The sequence below is a fragment of the Nomia melanderi genome, chromosome 14 (assembly GCF_051020985.1).
Source record: "Nomia melanderi isolate GNS246 chromosome 14, iyNomMela1, whole genome shotgun sequence".
Classification (NCBI taxonomy): domain Eukaryota; kingdom Metazoa; phylum Arthropoda; class Insecta; order Hymenoptera; family Halictidae; genus Nomia; species Nomia melanderi.
In genome coordinates, this window is record NC_135012.1 from 10,713,620 (window position 1) to 10,736,758 (window position 23,139).

The following is a 23,139-nucleotide window of genomic DNA, read 5'->3' on the forward strand; positions in this document are numbered from 1 at the left end:
TTTCTCGCGACGGAAGATTTCAAAGCGGCGAGGCGACAGGTTCTGCAACGTGACCGAATGACAGTCACGCGAGGCTAATTAACAGGCGCGCAGACCTTAACGCTCAACCGATCTTTCCGCGAGGATCGACGCGCGTTCTTATAACTTCGTCGATAAACATTGTTTACGTTCGTCATAGAAATCCGCGGCGAGTCGCCGAACGGGAAAGTTCTGCCGATACTCGGAGCGCGCTTCGAGTAAACTGCGAAGCCCATCCTGAAGTCTGAAAGCGAATCGAAGAGATGAGTACCTGATATTCACGCCGCAATAAAACTGCGTTCGAGTGGCCGTTTGATCATACTTCTGTCACTCTTATATCTCAAGATGTCGGAATAGAAAGCGCGATCACAGAGGCCCTGACAGAAACGGCGACGGATTATTGTTAACGAGAATGTAGTTTACGCTGTTTACTGATTCTCGATATTCGTTGAAAACCGTAACATTCAAGTGCAATCGAAAGTTGCTGGTCGATCGAACGACATTGTGATGTATCGGGACGGTGAAAGATTACTTTCGATTTTGTTTCAGTCGATTTCTACTCTGAACAAGTGTTGTAAGTGAGTTTTTATTAAATATTTCAGGAGGTTCTATTTTAGAATTTTGAATTAATTTTTTCAAATATTTTTAAGTGGAGTTTCAGGATTATGCTGAATTTCGTGTTTTTATTCTTAACATTAATATACTTTGTTAATTATCATTTGATTATGAAGATTAATATATTTTAAAAGCTCATTTCGTTCTTAATTGAATTTTTAAAATTGTTAATAAATAAGAGTATTGAAACGCTATGAGAAACTTTAATATAATTTTTTTAGTTTTGTGTATGATAATTTGTTCAGGGACTTTACGCGAAATGAAATTTTCAATATATTAATAGTCAAATAAACGCAATCGAATTTTAATGAAATTGTATTTTGTTTTTGACATACATATTTTATTAACTACAATTTATTTATGTAAATTCTTGTAGTTCATGAGACCGTTGATTTGTTTTTCATTATTTTATCACTATATTCATTGAGATTCATTATACTTTATTTAAATCAGGCAAATAAACTTGTACTCTTAAGCGACTTAAAGTTCAGAAACTTAGACTATTGTGAAATTTATTTCTTTTCTCCTTCAAATAATGTTTAAATATTTTTGAAGTATGAATAAATGTAGTCACAAGCTTCCGACCGTAAAGAGCTTCATAGTTTCTTCGCAAAACAATTCTGGAACAAGTTTAAAAACTACGCCTTACAGTTAAATAACCCCTTGTATTTGATCCAAGTTGTTCGGACTAACAAGGAAACTTCGGTAACTCGGAAATTTCGATTATTTTTTTCCAACTTGCAACTTTGCGAAGGGCCTCGATAAAGGTAACAAGCAACTTCTTTGTAATAATTTATTGTTACATTGTTAAGACGAGGCTTCGTTTGCTTTTTATGTTATACTGAATTATTCAGTGACATTCACAAAAATACGAATTTCTTCGATTATTATTTACATTTACATATTTCGCCTTACTCCTACAATTATTATATTAACATTCATTTCACTTCACAACTTTGATCCATTAAATTCCCCAAAACTCAATGATAACTGATGAATTGACGAGATAAATCGAAGCTAAATTAACAAACGTCCATTACTCTCGCAGTTATAATCGAATAAAATCACGCTGCACACAATGTAGCACGCATACAATCAAATGTCCAATAAATACCTGAAAAATTCACTTCGGCTTGGAATCCGAATCCCGTATGTGGCGCGTTATTTTCATTCGAGCAATTAAACGATATTTTACTGTTGTAAACATTATCAAGATACGCGGGATAATTTCATAAAATTTCCACTGCATCGAGGACTGTGAAATATTTCAGCGAGATGTAAAACAGAAAAATTCACCGGTACGGATCGATGAATTCCCGGCGCGGTTCGGCGCTTAGCGTCACGTGATTTCCGCGATCATTTCGCTCGGGATTATCTGTCAAACGGTAACGAATACATCATTCGCGTGCGATATCATCGTATCGTCGTCATGGGCATTGATTTCAGTCTTCGCGCGGGTCATTACAGTCGCGACGAATTGTCTTCCGTGGCATATCTACGGAATCACTTGGAATCCAATCATGGATAAACGGATTACGCTAACCCTGCACGGCGTATCTTTGTTTACATAGCGGTATCGCGAGGAGGACGCGATACAAAATCGTCATCCGTGTGACGAAGCAGTTTTCCGGCTGCGAGGGACGTTACCGGGACGTCCATGCATACGAAATTAGGCCGGTCCCCCGGCCAAAGGGAATTTTAATTAACGGATTATCTTAATCCCGCGAATTTGGGGACTAATAACTCGGCGTAATGCATTTAATACGGGAAACCGCGAATCGATGGTGGCACAAAGAACTTCGTTCTTCCTGGGTTCGCCCTGCGGTTTAATTAACAGTCGTTTTTATTTCATTCTGAGCCTTTAGAACTTAATCTATTCGTGGTAAAAAAAAATATTTTTCTGTTAACTTCTTGCCCTATGATTTCTTTCTCAACTATGATTGATACTACTTCGTTGATAATTTATTGGAAAAAGAGGAAAATTGTAGGCATATATGCCTGTGTTTGCTGTTAAGTGTAATAATTGAATATAAAAGAATAATATTTATTTCGAATTCGAACGAATCGTGTAATATTTGGGTTTGTTAAATCGTGTTGAAAATCTTCGCCACGAGTCTGATATGTTATAAGGTAAGGGGTTAAGGTGAGGCGTAGGTGATAGTGGTCTTGAAGCATTAACTTTGCTAATAGTTCGTCAGTTTGAAGTTTGTTTCGTTAACCCCTTGCCTTATGATTCTGTTCACCTGCACTCGACACAACTATTTTATTGCTTCTACTTCACTAGAAGGAGAGCAATTCGTGCTCATGCTATGTCTACGTTTACTTTAGAGAACTACGATTGACGCTAGGAAAATAATATTAAAAAGCAACGAGATTAGATGACATTATTTGTTAAATTCTCTCTGAAAATTATTTTCGATATTTAATCATTTTTGCTCGATTGACTTTTCGACTTTTCTTATAATCATTGTGAAATTAATTTAGTATACACTTCTTATTAGATTATATTAAATTTACTAGATTATAATAATTTGATAGATTTTATTATAAAAACAGTGTTCTTCGAGATAAAATGCATTTATATTTACATATTTTTACTGACGATAAATACTCTCTTTATTCTAATAAAATATAATTTCAGATATTGACTGATGAATTCTTTGACAGATTTTTCAGTTGCTTTTCTTTAATATAGATATTATTAAATAATGAAAACAGAATCAATCCCACAGATCTGTACAAATTTGACCTTCTAGATACTTATTTTAAGCAAGCATATCTGCATAGCAATTTATGATGAAATAAGCGTCAAGGTTTAAAGCAAAAAAACCCGCTATAATCTCTGTACGCATCTGGTAATACCATTTAATGTATGTAGCTACCATAGTAATTTAACTCGTGAAGATTAGATGTGTCCTCGTAAAAAGGAAATGATATTATCATTGTGTTTGCACATGCAAATTACCCATTTCTATGACGTAAAATCCGTGCAGTGTGAGACACGACAGTAGTCCAGATATAAGTTGTGGAAGGAAAAAGATTTATTTACTCACGGCTACGTATGACTACATAGAACCTTGGTTATTTGCGTTCAAAGCGATCAAATAACCGAATTTTTCGTATAACTAAAAAAGTTCGCATTATGACCGCCTACATTTCACATAGAAACTTATATTTTATCATATGTTACTCGCGTATTATGTGTACGCAGTGTCGAGCTTAACTGACAGTGATATGTTAATGATATTCCAGTTAGTCTGTTGGACATAGATATATCCATAATACTTGCGTAGTCAATATTCAGATAATTGAACACTTGCTTTTAATGTAATTTGCTTTTGAATAGTAAGTTCCAAACAATTCTTTTGTTGTAATCATAATTTTTGTTATATTAATATTACATATATTTATTATATACATATATCTTTATTATAACGTATATTATAATTATTATTATTTATTTCTGCATAGTAAGTTTCAAATCATTTTCTAAAGTCCAAAATATATATTCCACAATTACGCACGGTTGAAAATTTCGTACGGATTATTTTCTTTACAAATGGTTTTGTTTAAATTTGTTTAACTATACCGGTCCATTATGTTTTTCCTTATCTTTTTGTTTACTTTATAGTATATAAAAATACCATGGATTACCGCTGATGTATGTAATTAAGGTTAACCGTGAATTGACATTGTAACGCATCGCACAAATTCGTATTTCTATGCACGAAGATTAAGCATGCTGTAACAAGGTAATCAATATTCATGTTATGATTATATCCACATCGCATATAAGTTCAATATTTACGTAAAACAAAATTGTACGTGGCATAATACGATAAGTGGATAATGCATAATATAATCTCGAAACAGAAGTGCGATCTGGATGTCGAATTGCGTAACCTGATAAGGTGATTTTCAATTTGTCTCTGAAGAAACTATACATGTAATACTAATACACAAAGAAATTCACTCTTAATCATTGAAATACATATCGATAAATTAAAAAAAGCATAATAATCTTAAACACAATATCTGAGTCAATCACACATGAAAATAATTAACTCCACTCTTGTAATATTTTAAAATTTTGAAACATTTGATTGTTCCCTTATATAACAATAATTCTTCTACTCTATGATCTGTGGAATCACTTTGACAAATAAATTCTTTATTCAAACATTTTAAAGAATTAGTAAAGTTTCCTGAAAATTTGATATTCCTCTGAAACTGCAGTCGCAATGAAAGAAAAAACGTAGAAGCGAAGAAGGAGTCACTGAATGATACAAAATGGCGTGAAAGGCTTCATGTATAGCACTTCTGAGTGTAGCCATCCCGAAATTGAACCAAGGAGAACGCATGCGCGTTTAGGGGACGATACGGCGGTGCGATTCACTGACACCCCGTCTTATTTTCCAAAAGAATAGAAAGAAATTGATGGGGTCTGAGACTCTCACGAACAAGGTCGCTCGCGTTACAATAGCTTGATACACGACCAATATTCAATGAGCGCATCTTATTAACTGGGTCGGGTTTCCGTAACGGGCAACCGGAGCATCCCTACTCGCGCCTATCTTATCCCGTCAGGTCCTACGCATTCTTTCTCTTCGAGGTCGATTCACCGCGCGAGATCCATACAATGGTGTGATGTCATAATTCGATTCATGTGTTGGCTACGAAAACATCCACGGCTACCGAGGCTTGAATATTCAAAAGCGTCGCATGCATTTTTATCTTAAACGCATATGCGCGTTGATTTAAGGGCGTTCGGAGAATGGAAATTTGGTGAAATTCTTAGAGATTGCCCATTTAACAGATCTTTAACACTACAACTGCCAAATTGATTCATATCAGAATTTTTATTTTGCAAGTATTTAAATTATGAAGGGGTTCTTGCGAAGGATTTTTAATTAAATTTGTGTATTTGCACAGATGCAAGATTAGACTCTTCAAGTCTCAAGAAACGTGTTGTTCTAATTTTTATAAAAAATTGGAGACATGTCGCCCTATTTATTGGATGTTTCAAAGAAAATTAAAGTTTCGATGTAATTAGCTGTAGGTGTGTAACAATTTTTTCCTAAATTTTCCAAAATTATTCTTTTTCATCTATATTCGACGGTGAATAGTAAAATTGCACCTACAAATTTCATTGAAATGAAACTATGTTTATCTTATTTGATAGTTCCTTATAGTAAATTATAAAGAAATGATTATCCAATGTAAAATCTTTAATATACAATGCACTTAAGATTCTGCGCATAACATAGAAGAATAAATACGAAAATTTACTCTCTACATCCTTTTTATATGATCCATCGTGTACAAAAGAGTTGGTATTTTAAAAGAAAAAACAATTTCACTCTGTACAGTTCGCTTGCTGAATGGAGAACAAGTTTCTCGTTAGAGGCTCATCCTTTTCGAAGTTGAACTTTATGGTAACGGAATTAGTTGGTGGACTAGTTAGAAAGCGGACCAAACTTCGGGGACTGTCCTTTTGTTCCTACCAGTTCGTTCGTTCCCAAATGTTGTCGATTTGAGAACGGACGACACCGCCGCGATAAGTTACGGTGTATAGGGACAGCAAATTGGTCGAGTAATTTATTTTCACCCGTCCTCTAATTTTCATTTCGCGACAATCAAATCACTCGTAGACCCGCGCACAAGTGAACCTCCTATACAGGATGCCCAAAAAGGTTAGGATCAATCTTGTAGTACTTATGACAGATCAAATAGATGAAAACAGTTCGTATAAACTTATGTCCGAAAATGCTTCATTGGAAGAATATTTTTTATTTATTGTAGTAGTCATAAGAATAGACCTTTGGCTATAAGGAAATTAAAGGGTTTTCTTATAATCAAAATATTTAGTGACGAAAGAAAATATGATTTTCTGAAGGTATTGAAATACTTTCATATTTTGTGCTTCGCAAAAATGGGAATAAAACGAGACATTCATATAAAATCATATGAAACTACATAATTTTTATTTTTACTAAATCAAAATTACTAGCTGAATATATTTAATTGTTAACTCTATTGTAAAGTGTTCCATTTTGCCGCGCGCAACATAATTTAATTTTTATTTAATTTTATTTAATTTTAATTCAATTTTTTTGTACAACGAATTGTAATACCAATTTTAATTTGATCTGTCATAAGTACTACAAGATTGATCCCAACCTTTTTGGGCATCCTGTATAGCACTGTTCCGGTGGAGGCTACCGGAATCTTTCCATTTGAGCAGTTTAATGGGCTGCGAGTGTCGTGCTTCCGTTTATTTTCGTGAAAATTGGGTCGTGCTGATTTGCTCATTCGTATTTATGACTTTTTTCATGAAGATTCTATTCTCTTTTTTCTTCGATTAAAGAATATCGATATTATCTTCTGGAATTGGGTACGCGCGTGTTAAACGTTTTGCTATTACTGTTATTATTATTCTATAACTTAACATAAATTTCTGCTGTTTTTGGAAGATACCAACAAATATAACATGTTAAATATTATAACATGAAATTATTATTATTTTATTATTTTATACCTAGTAAAACTCTTCTTTTTATAAATATTTCTCATAATATTTTTGGATCAAACGTAAACATCCGACGATTATATTACTGAATTTTCACAATTTTTCCACAGTATTTCGCATTCATGAAACACTATGGTTAGATGCGTGAAAACCAAATGCTGACTCCTGTACGCAATTTATGCTTTTTTTTATTCTCGTCAATAAATAAAAAGAAAGGTAGAGAATTGTGTGTCCCAATCAGTTTCCACTGGTCGCTCAGAGCTCGCTTCATAATTGACCGAAATCGATTCATTGGCTATTAAAAAACATTTGGGGTCGAATCCAATAAGGCAGTGTCCCGCATGCAGTGTAGCGGATTAAATTAGAACCATTGTCGAGTATCTCTTAATATTCCCTCGATTTCGAATCGTTTTCTCGTTACTCGGCGCAACGAATGATTTCATAAATTTTTTTCTTCGGATCCACTGCAGAAAGAATTTCGTCTCTTGAGTTCGTAATGCTCATTGCCGAGTGAAATTGGGTCAAAATCTCCTACGTTCCTTGATCTCGAATTCTTGAAAACTGCTTTCCACTTTTCCTGCCTGCGCTTTCGTTCCGTGAATACTTAAACCCGAAGAAAATGAATGAACGGGAAATTTCATTCTCCGACAATTGAACGAGTTGATATCATTGCGAATTCGACGTTCCTCGCTTAACTAAGCTATTTGTGACGAGTATACTCGTTGTAACGCGAAACCTTGCCTTTTCTGGTGGTGATGCATGGGCTACTTTATTCAAATAACAATAACGAATATTTAACGCTAGGCTCACGGATATTTATTGCAGTTTATTCTTTCGTTCTTAGGATAACTGATCTTCGTTTATTTCGATCTTGGAAATTAAGCGTTAAAAAGTAAACAATCAGGATACGTATTCGTACAATTGCACGGATAAATATGAACATAAATACTTAACAAATAATGTTTATAAAATGCAATGTGCGTCAAATTCACGAGTTCCGCGAACCTGGTGTTAATCGTTCTTTGAGTTATTCGTTGTTCATGCGGGGAACCTTTATTTATTTACTATTCGCATTTACAAATTCCGTTAATAAAAAGACAATATTATTTACGTATGCAGCGATGAGAAAAATTTATTTAAAATTAAAGATAAAAGATGAATAAGTTCAATTTATGAATTATTTATGGTCGACGAGTAACTGAAATCAAAAATAGTGAATCGCAAGTATCATTATTAAATTTATTTATTATTTTGAATAACTTTTACTGATCACTACCTGTACCTCATTATATACTGTGAAGATTAACCAGCTATTTTTTATAAGTATAGTCATCATGAAAAAATGGCGAGATTTTGAAGCAATCAATTCTATAAGTATATATTACTCGAATGAAAACTTTCGAAAATATTATTTATAGACACCAACACGTACACATCCCCGAACAAGGTACACATTTTCCAAAGAGGTCGCAACAGTTAACCGGTTAACAGTCTCCATTCGTTTCGCGAAACTTTTTCCTTGTAAAAAGATCAGTGGCATCCTCGCGACAGGATTGCACGGAAAAGAGTGTACAGCATCTCTTAAGAGTCGCTTCCTCCAAACTTAATTTCTTCTCGGTAATTAGATTTCTTGTTCACTTGCTTTGTGTAGATCCCCCTGAAACTTTTTTTTCAGATCCGCGCAACGACGCGGCACTCTTCCATTTTTTCCTTTATTTTAACGTTCCTTTTGCAGAAAGAATATCGGCTGCAGTGAAGTTTAAAATATGCGCAACAGTCTTTTAACACTAGAACTACCGTACCAGTAAAAATTACTGTTTCCAATTTTTTTGTTTCGCGATTATTGATATCTTAGGGACACTCAATATTCGAAATGATCTTGAAAATAGTTTCACTTGAATGCTCGGTGGTTATGGTGTTAACCCCTTCTTACCCTATGATTTCATTCTCAACTGTGATTTTAGGCATATTCTATGTGTCTTTTTGGTTTAAAATATAATGGTTGATAACAGAATTATATGTAATTTGAATTCAGAAGGATTCAGTTACATTTATGTTTGTTACATTCTGTTTGAAATCTTCACCACGAGTCTGACACGATATTATAAAGCAGAGTTCATTAGGGTTTTGTTGAATTAACATTTTTTTTGTCAGTAGTAACAGTGGACATATTTTCATACTAACTTAATGTTTTGCAAAACACCGGATAGGGATTACATACTAATCACATTAAATGCTTCGTAGTTCTAATGTTAATGGCAATTAACACTAAACCTACCAAGTAGTTAAATTCACTTCGAAATTCCTCTATAGAAACTTCAAGAGTGCGTCTATCTAGACTTGAATTGATTTACAATTCAGTTTGCGTATTGCTAAGTCAGTTTCTTCAATAATTTCTCAGAGAAACATATATATTCATTTTAATAATCGCAAAATAACGAAATCAAGAGTGATTTTGACCCGTCTAGTAGTTTTAATACTAAAGCGTATAAGATCTTGAAGAATTGTGCCGAAACGCGGAAAAACCTGCATCGCAGTTGGTTAGTCGTAATGATTATAAAATCGTCGTGAGAATTCAAGTCCACGAAAAGCTGTCCATGTAAAACAGATTGTACGATGCGAAGAGTGGCGATCGTTCACGGGACAAATCAGAATTTCAAACGAGTTAAGTGTTTTGCCGATACAACGTCACCGCTGGTTAAAGAAATAGAGTAACACTCGATGCTGATGACGGATGGTGATGGATGTATCGTTAAAAAATATGTCCGGCTGTCAGTCCCTTTCGAGTGGATAATGAAGACAGGGAAATTAATGTCGGGCTATCGTGTTGATGGTAATAAATATTTGAATTTGAAACGATGACAAGCTTTTAATTCCAGTGAAGTTTTTAATCGAGCTTCAATTTACTCTACTCAGAAGCGTGTCTTAGCTTCAAATTACTGTACTTTAAAAAGAACTGTAATATTATGGTCTTTTTAGTTCATTTACGAAGATTGCATTTAACTTATGATTATTAATGACCGCACTTACAAATAAATCTTCCGTACGTGAACGTAGAATACACCTTGCGGGTCAAATGAATATTTAAATTATTAACTACTGCATATGCTCGGTTTAACGTATAATTATTCTGATTACAAATCATCTGCAATTTGCAATTACAATCGCAATTAATTAGAATTACAGTACTGTGCGATCGCTTTAGGCGTTACTCCGTAGATTGAATTATTTCAGGTAATCATGCAGTTATTAGATGCCCCTTAGTAATGTATGGATATTTAACGAATAATGTCGCACACATTTTATTCACAACATAAGTTTTAAATTCGAGAAATGTACTTCACCCCTTAATTAAACAAGATGCTTAGCATTAAAATTACTTTATACTTTTTATACAAATTCAGAATACATTTTTTCTTATTTAAATTCACTTATACTTAAGTTTCCCTATTAATAAATTAACACTATTAGCGTCCATAGACTTTCAAAATCTTAATTTATTACAATTTTTATTTTTATTACTAAAATATCATAATTATCTAAGTTTAATCATTCTTCCTTAACTGACTTTTCAACTTTTCCTATAATGATTAGGAAATCAGTTTCAAGCTATATATTTCTACTAGATTGTATCAAATTATCTATCATATACATCAAACATTTTAATATATTTTATGAAATTACTCTTTATCAAAAATACGTGCCTCCGAAAAAACGATAAAAATACTGCCAAATTATTGAACAATTCTTCAGATGATCTGTACGGTCCCAGCAACTTCAAACTCAAAAACTCAAAAATGGATACTCTCAGCCTATTAATAGCCATACCCTCAAAGAATTTAAATCAAGTATACGACGTTACAAACCCCGCAACGTTATAAAGAGTAATCTAATAACGAGAGGGTAGAGAACCATTTAAAGGGTGCACGGAAAAAAGCATGACGGACGAGAACTATTAATATTTATCAGTCCGTCCCAGAAAGCAAAAGAGATCCCGGGGCAATCTTCTTGGGTCGGGATAGGCAACAAAGACTTACCGGGTGTTCAGACTTTAATAAGCCGCCGTTCGATGTCTCGTTATTTTTCGAACAAAAGCATCAAGCCGGTTGGTAAATAAATCTCCGGGCAACAAGGGAACGAAACGGGGAGGGGGAGGCAAAAGGAGCTGCGTCGTGGAAACAGTCGGACCGCGGTCGGGGGTTGAAAGGGTGGAAATAAGGAAGCTCTGTGACGGATAGCGTGAACAGCGTTGAAGCACAGTTCATGCATCTTTTATAAGAGCAGAGACCAGGGGGGATGTCCCCAGCGGCGTTACGAGTAATCGCATGATACGTCGAAGGCCAGGGAAAGGGACGGGGACGGATAAGTCAAGGGGAAACGACGTAAGGTTAGATCACGTACACGCTAATATTCATTCACTTGGAGAGGCTCGAACCGCATAATTAACGTGGTTCCGGAACATTTGATCTCGTTCCAAACGCGTTTTATCCTCGGACAATCAACGGCACTGGCCGAGTCACGCGATTGGACGTCGGTCGCTTTGCGCGTAACAAAAATATGTGTAACGATGATGGTATCGAGGGCAGCGTTGGGCATTATTATAGTGATCCTGGGGGGGCTACTATTATTATAGATATTGAAAAGGTGGATACCTTTTCCAAATACCAAACATAGTGTTCGCTTTAAAAAACTAAGAAGATTGTATCATTTTGCTTTCATAACTGTGCAAAATATGTTTTTATAGGTATCAATAATTTTTCTAACGTATTACATCTCAATGACAAATGCACTCAATTTTTTCATTGCTGTGAAACCTATTGTCATATTAATTGGTATATATCGTTATTTATAGAAGTTATATCATTTTTTAAAAAGATACGTTATTACCATCCGTGTCTGCAATATTTCTATTAAAGAGACGCTTCTATTCACAATCATTAATAATATTTCTCTCGAAGAAACGAAATTCTCTCTTTCATCTTTTCAATTGTATTGTCGTATTCATTTTGTAGTACACTGTACTAATTTAATAATTGTATGAATTTAGCATTCAGTTTATTATCTAATCCATTTTTTTTAAATACCTTGTTCTTTAGTAGATCTATTTTCTATCTTTACTCCTTCCAACAAAGAAATTCGTTATTTTTGCCTGCTTACTTTTTCTTCGGGGATCTTTCTATATTTCGTAATATCTGGGGCGACGCATTCGCGAAGTTCTCGCTTAACTTTTGTGCTTCTTTCAATGGAACCGCCGCGTTTCACCGAGGATTTCCACAATTCTGTGATCGTGTTAGAGCGAAACCATGTTACTGGAATGTTACGTTATAGGGGGTTCCCGCCATCCTAATATCCCCACGCTCTGTTATCTGAACGGAATGTCTTGTAGCAGCAGATGGCTTCTTGCGTTGCAAATATTCAACGTCATGCTTACCCATAACGCCGTATACTTGCCTTGGTTTAAATGGGTACATTCTGACGGCAACTATGAGCTTACTCCCTTCCAACGGAACCGATAATAGCCACGGAAATGTTGCGCAGGGCAGTTTCCCATACAGCGGAACAATAAATGCAAGTGCTATTACTGCATTTATGCAGTTGCAGTACATGCAACTATTTAAAATATACGAAATACTTAGTTCTATCTTTTACTTAAATTTTCATTTCAAATTTGACAGATGAAACTCTCCTGCAAATCTGTAAGCGGCTTTCATTGTAATAAGATATAATTAAAGTACTAATGACTATAAGGGAGCATGTATAATGGTTTACAAAGCGGAAGTTCACTTTACAAGCTTCACCGCTATTAAACTGTAATTAAAACATTTTATATACTATTCTGACCGACAATGTAATACGATCTATTATATTCTCCATAGAACGATAACATAAACTCTCACCGAAGTAAAGAACAAGCTGAATTTATATGTAACGTTCGAGGAAAATTAAATCATGTTTTCATCACTTCGTAACGTTCAGCATTATAATTTTCATCTTAATTGCGATATTAACGTCAACAACTACAATGATCTATTTTACATAAAATTCATGCAACTTTGATGCTTTTCTTGCAACCTGTTTCACCAAAGCGTGAACATTTTCGCTTGAATTTTATATCCACGTAATTTAAAAATATCGACATACAATTTTTGGATCGTTAAATTTATAACAGACAAATGAAACAAATTCAATAATTCATTGAAACAAAGCAAATTTTCAGTCGACATAAAAATAAATTGATAATATTTTGCGATAAAATAGGAATCATAAATTTTTCTATGAATGTAATAAATTATAAATATTTAATAACAATAAATTTGGTGGTGGGAAAAGCATTCACGGATACGTTCAATGTGGGTGGTAAAATTAGCGAAGAGTAAATAGGAGACGCTACATTGTTTACACACATGGCCCCTCAGATCGAGGAGCTCCACGGTTTTAATTAACACCGAATTGAATATTCACGACCTTTTTCAACTAATCGTTACGACGAGGTCCGTCTCTCGACGATAAATTGATGCGGTCTCACACAGCGCTGCGAGTGCTACTCCATGTTCTCCCTAACTTCTATTTTCTCCGCATCGTATCCTGTGGGCTCGGGTTGAATTAATCGTACGAACAATACTTTTCCTATTACATCAATATACATGTTTTATTCGCAGAACTTCGGACACGGTAATAATAGTTATAGTAGTTACAATAATAGTTATAATAATGTTATAGCTTACAATCCCATGTAAATGATAAATATCAATAGTAGTTATCATTCACATGGGATTGTAAGTAGTAATAATTCTCTATTAAAATTTAATTTCACGAAAATTAGAGTATATTACTACTGTTACATTTCATGTAATAAATCCAATTAGTAATAATAATTGCTAGTTAATATGAATGATAGCCGCGTCTCTTTATGAACGTGTCTAATAATTAACAGTGAAGCTCGGCTTTCTATACATTCAAACAATAACACAATTCTTAAAAATATATAAAATATTTAAAGTTTTTGTAACATTAATTAGGAAAAAAGTCGCTATCGTAATTCTGTTTTCCTAATTATATTTTTAGACATTTGAATTTGCATACAAATCCACAGTCTAGTTATCAATAATGATATCAGCATGTCTCTGATAATAAGTTTCACAGGCTGATTGCTACTTTATCGCACACAAGTGCTCTGGTAACTGTGAAAAAGCGGTTGATTAAAATTACACGAGGAAGGTGCTCATTTTAGGCGAGAGGAGGAGTAACATTTATTACAGGGAGCAAATGATGTGACTCGGGGGTGACGAACTTCTGCGTCAGGAACCGCACATGCCATACCACCCGTTAGCAGTTTCTCCCACTAATCGGCTGATTGGCCACCCCAACTCTGTTTCAGCTGACATTAGCACATAGTGTAATAGATTTAACACACACATAAATCCATATAATAGTTGGCACTTGATAAAGGGGGACACAAAATTATGATAAAAACAGACCTGATACTCTTCATGTAAGAAATACCCTTGGGAGAAAATATTTGGTCCAAGAGAATTGAATCTTTCCTAACTATGATTCACTCATTGGATGTGGAAGATATTTTCGTCAATGACAAGGTCACATGTAATGATAATAATAATGATCAGCGAATGTTAATACAGAAGTTAATAGATTTGTATTTTTACAAAGTAAACTATAAAATATAACTATAACTATTGAATGTTTTGACAATATAGCAATTGATATAAAATTAATTAAACGAAATAATACGATTGATATTTCATCCTTATAAAAATTATAACAATAGATTATTCTCCTCAGGCATTCGTTATAGTATCCAAATGAAACTATTTTTAAAATGATATCGAATATTCAATGCATTTAAGATAATTGCGAAACAAAAAACCAGAAACCAGTTATTTTGACTGGTAATTCTAGTGTCAACACCGGAACTACCGGACACATCAAACTGACCCACTTCGGAATCATTATTTTACTAGTACTTAAATTATGAAGGCGTTTCTGCGAAAGATTTTTAATTAAATTTGCGAGACTAGGAGACCCTTCGAATCTCAAGAAACGTATCGTTCTAATTTCTATTAAAAATTAGAAATAATACTCCAACTGCTCGGTAGTTCTAGTGTCAGTAAGCGCGAGTACTCGACGCGAGAAAAGCGATAATCGAAGGTTCACCGAACGAAACACCGCGTTTGTTTCGAAAACAGCCCGAACACTCCGAAAGTATCTAATTCGTTCCATTGCCTGCAAATTAAATCAGCGCCAACGGCAATTAGCAATTATCGTGCCGCGTTTATCCCGTAACAAGCAAAATTACTGGATTTACATAACCGCCAGAGTCACACGCGGCGCGCATTAATTAACACGTATATTAATTGTACCGTGCAACGGGCGCGCGGGCTGGTTCGCCGGAAAATAGTCGACGGGAGCGCGAAGGGTGCGCGAACGGCGCGCGAGGGGCAGCCGAAACGAAAATAAAAACCGGAATCGGCAAGCCGGGGAAGTTGTTAACGAAAGGAATTTCCGGGCCGAGGAAACTCGGTTAAATTCGTGAACTTGGCTCATTAGATAAAGAAGAGAGAGCCGGGATGGGTGTAAGTGATTAAAGCCGGAGTTAATGTCACGCCTCGCATAATTTGTGCTTTTCGAGTTCAAGTGGCGTGGTTCTCCACTGTCCCAGGTAATTTGTGCCACTTCGGCCACGCTCTCCTCTTTGTCCGACTTAAATTGGGATTAATACCGGCGGTGCGGCTGCTGATAAATGTCTCGCGTTTGTTTCGTCATCGGGTCGCCTGGCCAAACAACGAAACCCGCTTTCGAAGTTAAAGCGGATGAACGAAATGCATATTGAAAATAGTTTGCTCAAGTTACGCGTCAAATTGTCCATTCGAGTTTGGTCGTAGTTGTTTGAAAATTATGCACAATAGTTGGGGAAAACGCGCTCACCTTTAGGGGTCGTTTCCACTTTGCAGGAATTGTTTGATGATTTTTATGGATTTTTGGGGTAGTGCGAAGCTTTGAATTAATTATGGTAAACATCTTTATGTTTTATTGGATATCGAATGGATTGCAGTAAGTACTTTTGCAAATTTTCGAGTTGAGGATACGAAGCTTGTTAATACTTTGTAATGTTGAACAGAATATTTTGTTCTATGTTCTGGCTCGAGTTATAACAATATTATAATGTAATAATTTTTAAAATTCAAGAATTTTTTATTGATATATATGTATATATATGTATTGATTTCGATAAAAAAATCTTGCATTTTTAAGGAAGTTTGAAAAGAAATGTTATTTTATTAAATTGTTCTGTGTTGAGCTCTATGTTGCTTAATATTTTACTAATTTTTTCACCTTAAAAATAATTATAGTATGTTCGAGACAATTCGACTACAAGATTAAAAAAATTTGTTTAAAATCAAAAAACTTCATTATAGTGTGGAAGGACACTGTATTTAAATAATACAAATGAATCACTCTATTATATATCTCGCAGTGACAATTATTGCAGAACTGTAATTAAATTATGAACTTAATTTTAATATGCTTAAAATTTGATTAAAGTGTACTCTGTAATATTACAAATTGTAAATCGCATACAATAATGTGTATTATAATTGTTACATTTTAATTAGCTATAATATGGCTAAATCATTGAAATCATTCTGTACCGAGAATTAAAATTATGAGAATTACTCGAGGAAGGCAAATTATACCGTGCAATAAAGGCATAAAGCATGCACAGTTTCAACGTTATTAACAGAATCTCATAAAGACATTTGTGAAAGTAATTCTGTGCAATATCTCACGTTGCGTTAAGTCTTCAACGGTCCCGCTCATACTTTTTTATAGAGGAACTTTTGATGCTAGAAATAAAAAAAAGAACGTAACTACACCCACTAAGTACAAAGTTATAGAGCTCATTAAGTCAAGCAAAGTTGTCCTCCTATTTTCTATTGCCTTCATTCGAAAAAGTGTTTGGTCAAGTTCAGTTGCTATAAACTTCATACAGCCTTCTATTTAAATAGTTTTATCTATTCTCAAATTTTATATTCAGTCAATATTAATTACAAATCTGCAAAGTTTCTTCTGACTTAACACTTTGAGTGCTATGACTCAAAAATGAGTCTCATTTAGTCGAATAGGGACCATTTTTACATTTTTCTCGTATATACGTTACATACAATAATGATACTTGATTTCTTAGATATGGTAAATATATACTATATTAACATAATAAAGAAAGAAAGAAAGAAATATACACATCGTAATGGAAAAATTGTTAATGTTTGAACTCCTATAATTTTCTAATGAAAAGTGCAATATTCCATCTAATCATGTTATCAAGAATGAATCTTCTATTATATCGTGCAATATAAATTGTCGGATCTTTTTACTCACAAATGTTTGTACTCCTATTGTTGTTATTCCTTTGTTTTTCATATAATCTCTTAAACAAAAATTGATCTGCTTAATGATAACACTATCGCTACCGATAGTCTAAAAACTGTTAAACAAATTATTGATACCATTTAATACTATTTCTTAAATAATATTGAATATAATTTTTCACGTGAGTCACTCTTTAACCCAACCTAATATTTTTTCGTCTCATAAACCATTTTCCCACGATCTTTATATAATAATTGGGAAACTGAACGGACCTCTTCCTTCCCAAAATATACTCGGCAGTGAAAGCGTTAACGGCGGAAGGCAGCCGCATATTCGACGAAATCTTTCTGCGGTTTATAGCACGGGATTCGCGGATAACCGGTGTCCCCGTCCGGGTAGTAAAAGTTTATCAGGTTCGGCAGATTAATCGTTCGGCAGCTGCGGAATTTACGACGAAGGGAGCCGCCCACGTATAGTTTATGTAATGTCGCGTAATAACTTCCCTCCCGCAAGAAGTATGAACTTATGCGAGGAATTTGTTCCGTGTACGGTCGCCCGTGGATGCGCGGCCTCCTTACATCGGACTAATGAATTTACGAGCTCCTTTCCGACTGCGGGAATTATGGCACCGAATTTCCATCACGGCGACGCGGCACGTGAAATATTGAAACTTATCGGCGGTCTGATGCTTCCCTGGCGGACTCGCGCCGAGCGCGTTTTCCGATAGCAAATCTGTGAAATGCTCGGCCTACTTAACACCAGGGAATTGTTAGTCAATTTTATTTCGTTGCGTAAGTGGTTGGCTTGGAGCGTCGAATGTCACTTCGATTTAATCATGTTATATAATAATTTGAAAAATTATTTTTATTTCTCCTTTAATGAAATGCCTTTAACGTTTTCTCCTTACTCTTTATTTATTTCTTTTAATTGCAATTATATCTTAAAAATATCTTTAGCTTGCTACTCTTGTGTATGATACCGTTATTTAGTTATTCGATAAAATGTTTCGAATTTTGTTCTATTAACTCTTTTGTCCCAAATGATACATATATGTACATAGGTACCATGGACATTTGAAATTACCGGAAAGCTAGAAAACGCCTTAAAGATAGAGGAAAATTGCACCATTATTATTATTATTATTAGTGCTCATCTTATTTCTTTCACTAAAAGCCTTTAGTTTCACTTGAAAGCAGTTGTTACTGGTCCTCTCTCTGATTTAGGAGAAAAATACATTAATTTATGCCGCATCAAATGATAGATTTATGTGTAAACCATAATAATACATAAATAAATGATAATAACGTTTAATGTTGTATTTAATATTGAAAATATGACGTCTATGATATATAGGGTAACCATAAATCTGAACGATAAAATCTTTGATACCTCAGAGCGCACTTAATTCGCTGTAAATATAAAATGGCGTAGAATCGCATCAACGGTCGTCAATGCGTTGAACAAGTCTTGAACAGTCGAGCGGATTCTCACTGAAATTCTCGTGGAATTGTAAACGCAAAATTTGATCTGTCATTGGCGCATTCGCATGTGGACTGCCGCCAGCTGAATTTTGAGTGACTGACTCAAACGGTGAGCGAGTGGCTCTCGATGATTCGTGTTGCACGATTTACGTCACCGTGTTTGACGCAATAAACCCGACTTTGTAGGAATGCTCGTAGGAAGATCGATTCTCTTCCGCGTTTGACAGACGCGGGAAAGTTACTCTTTCTTCGGATGTTAAGAAAACGTCGCCATTGTCTCGGAACGATCGACGATTTGTCTCGCGTGCGTGTTCGCTGCTGCTTGTCTGCGGTGTACGGAGTTTACTGACTTGTGTTTGTGGAAAATTGATCATCCGATTTTTCTGCGACGCGACGTGCGATCGGGAAAGAAAACCTTTGTCGATTATTTGATATTTTTCTACGAGTTGGCAGAATTACTGGATTTGCGATTATTTTTTAAAGGAGTATATTTTTCGTTGGTGTTTCGTACAAAGTTGATCACAGTTTTAGATTAGCAATTAGATTATGAATATTCATGTGCTCTCGGTGAAAGGGTAACTCAAAAAATCGCTTTTTTGGGATCGGTTTTTGTGTCAAACGTTATTTTACAGAGTCAGGTCAGAGTCATACTGAAGATTTTTAATAGAATAGATTTTAATAGAAAAACGAGGATAAACGGGACAAACGATAAATTGTTCTTAATGGGAAGAGAAACAAAAAGAGAAGCAAAAACAAAAAATTGAGATATAAAATTAAATGAACGAAAAAGAACGCAGACTTTTTAATGAAATTTTGAAACCGGTTGTGGTACGTTTAACACCAGAAGTACCGAGCATTTCATATGATTGACATGTAATCCCTATAAAAATTGTAACAATACATTATTTTCAGTTTCGTCGGACATTCATTACAGTACACAAGTAAGCTACTTATTTCCAAAATCATTTCGAATATTCAGTGCTTCGATGATATAAATAATTGCGAAACAAGTAAATCGCAACCAGTCATTTTGACTGGTATGATAGTTCGAGTGTTAAACTGTCGTAGAACACTTTCCAACTTACGTCGTTATTGGGCTATAAACCGATAAATCAGACTCCAACAACTATAAACGAAAATGATAACGACGGAATCTACAATCGAGTAATATTCCGTCCGCATTCTCGGAGGGCACTATCGCGTTCGTAAACGTTTCCTTAATATTCTCCCATAAAAAGAACTGTTTCCCGAACGTGTTCAAAATACCGTAAACGATATCGGCCATAAAAAATATAGGTCGTCGAGGAGACGGTGAATTAAGTTTTCGATACAGAAATCACTTTTTTCCTTATTTCGCATACGTATTTATTGAAAGATTTAAATTACATTGATGTTCCTTATAAAGAGAGGAACTACTGAATAATTTATATACACAATCATGGCACTATTTCAATTTTCGTGATTATTTAAAAATATTCGATACTTGTACACTTAATTATCAAAATCTACGCGATGCGGAAATGCCAAAAAGATTTTCATCCATACGTTTTACTTAAAATGTGTTCACACGAAGTTAAATATTATGATTTATATAAATTGTTAGGTTCTTTTCACAACAATATAATAGAAAACACGTAACTAAACGCGATTAAAAAAAAGAGGGTTAAGCAATCAATCACTCTGATGAATCTTCACTTATCGCTTCCTATTTAATTCAACGTTCAACCCGTAAAACTCGAGATTTCTTAACAATTCCCCTCCATGTTCAAAATTTCAACACGAATTCAAATTCGTAAATTCTAGCGGCGGTGCAACCTATTTGCGCAGCGACGGCGGGAAAACGCCTGTCCCGGGGGGGTGTCGTTTACACTGCAAGGTAAACCTAACGAGTGGGAAACACGTAAAGCTGTCTGACCCGGTTTCGCCGTGGGCCGAGCAATATTAAAATTTTCCACGTGCTCGCGCTGATGAGTGACAGATGGGGGGTTAAGTCTCCGCCCGGCCATCTGGAAACGAAAAAAATCCGCGGCGGCACAATGCGGATCCGCGCGGAAACGAGTCGATACGCGCGCGGCCGTGTCGTCGCGTAACGCCATCGCTCTTGTCCGGATCCGCGACGTTCGACAATAGTCGAACGCGAACCCGCGAACCATGCGCCGAACGTGGGTGGAAATATCGCGGCGATGCGAGTACACGTGTGCTCCCGTGCCTGTGTTCATTCGATTGTACGCATTCACGACGTTAAACAATGGCCCTCCGGGTCCGCCGCCGCTTTCCCGATATTCCCTGGGCTGTGTCTCTCCTGTTCCCTTGTGCCAATTATTCTCCTATTTCTTCCTCCCATTCCAGTCCCTCTCGTTGTGCTCCGACTTCTCGTCTTGGCTGTCGAATGGTCGACTGTGACCTTTGCCCCCGCACTCTCTGCGGTATTATGTTTCTGGGGTTCGGGGCTTTCACTGTCTTTTTATGACACGTGGATGTTCTGCGTTACGAGTTATTGTTTACTTGGCTTTCCGGCGTAACCTTTTGTGACCCGTGAATCGTGCGATACTTGACACTTAACCGGCAATTTTATGCTATTCATTTTTATTTTATTTTGTGAAATTATATGAACTTCAATGTACTTCATTTGTATGTAATGAATTGAAACTTTGGACATATTTGTTATGTAATTTTGAGTATTTTGCTTTTGCAGTATTTTGTATTGCCAAACGTTGAAACAGCTAATGCAAGTACAAACAGGTTAACTCGTAACCGGTCAACAATGCGTTAACAGTCGCGACCGGAAAATTGTTCACTTTTTCAATACTCATCACTATTAAATGAAAATAAACACGGAACTTAACTGTAACTTTTATCGTATTTGGTGCTATTTCAATCAGAGACACATGACAAACATAACGGTGAAAGTAGCGTTCATCAAAAGTTAAAAATAAAAAAATTTGATATTTTAGTTAAAGATCCAAATCTCATCGCGAGCTCATCGCGATATTAATATACACGTTCCATAGCATTATTCAACTTGAAACTAAGGAATTACAATTACGATTGAATTACAACTTGTATTAACATAATTTATCGATCTTCAGAGCTAATATTTCCTCCTCAGAAAACGTTTTGAGAGTATTCAACTCAAAGGGTTGAGCGTCGCAATTATCCAACGTCCACCGTACCAATTAACCCACACACCCATATTTATTTTTCACGGCATTCAAGCAGGAGATCAATGATTGCGTCTTACAGTCTTCTCCGATTCATTTCCTTCTTCCGCCGACCTATTTCTCCTCCCCGTTCCGCCGTCCGCCGGCAGGGTGGTTGCCGCTTTCTCATTCTTCCCCGTCCATCGGTTCGTCGTCGACTGGCTCGCGGAACGGCTTAAAAGGGGCGGCGGCTAAATGCATTGTCTAATTGCGAGGAAAACGAGATATATCTATATAGGGGCGAGTCGTCGGGCCCTGCAGCTACAGGCCAGGTAACGGGGTTACTCCCGTGCATCTTTCTTGAATGCACGTTTGGCGTTTACGAGGATGACGGGGGCGTGGAGGTGACACGAGGGGCACGGGGAGGGGCGCGCTGTCTGGTCGTTAGCCGACAGACAAAACAATCCGAGCGTAGGCCGCTCTCTTCAACGGCGCCGACGAAGGAAAGCTTCGGCCGCGTCAGTCGCGCTCGTTTTTCAGAACGTCGCGCGCCGAGGATGCGACAATAATTAGACGCGGACTGTTTGAGCCTGGTTAATAATTACCCGCTCGGAGTAACCGAAAATGGGAGATTAATTAGCTGGTACGGTGCGATTGGCGTGCGAAAGATCGTAGCGGTGAAAAGAAATTACCAGATAAATCGGAATTTTCAGATGTAGATGTTCGTGATGTTTTTGTATTGTTACATTTTGTTTAGTAGCATTTACCGCGGATTGATGAAAATGTGTAGTGCGGCGAGGGTATGTTTTACGTGAAATATTGGCGATAAGAAACCAATTTCCTATGTTATATGCAGCGTTAGGCAAGAGTTATTCAAAATAAAAAGAAAATAAATTGAAATTATTCGACATATTTTATTTTTTGAATGAACTATTTATGATTGAAAAATAATTAAAATCGAAAACAA

At 35.7% G+C, this 23,139-nt stretch overlaps 1 protein-coding gene across 5 annotated transcripts in view; it reads left to right on the top strand.

Moving 5' to 3' along the window:
• Positions 1-23,139, top strand: part of alpha-Catr (alpha-catenin related) — a 117,485-nt gene that overhangs the window by 44,693 nt on the left and 49,653 nt on the right. The window contains exon 1 of one of the 5 annotated variants that reach the window (XM_031981269.2): positions 22,704-22,815. The exons of the other annotated variants lie outside the window; for them this stretch is intronic. The gene's annotated coding sequence lies outside the window, so the exon portion shown is untranslated. Of the gene's footprint in view, positions 1-22,703; positions 22,816-23,139 lie in introns of those variants that run through there. 5 annotated transcript variants of the gene reach the window in all.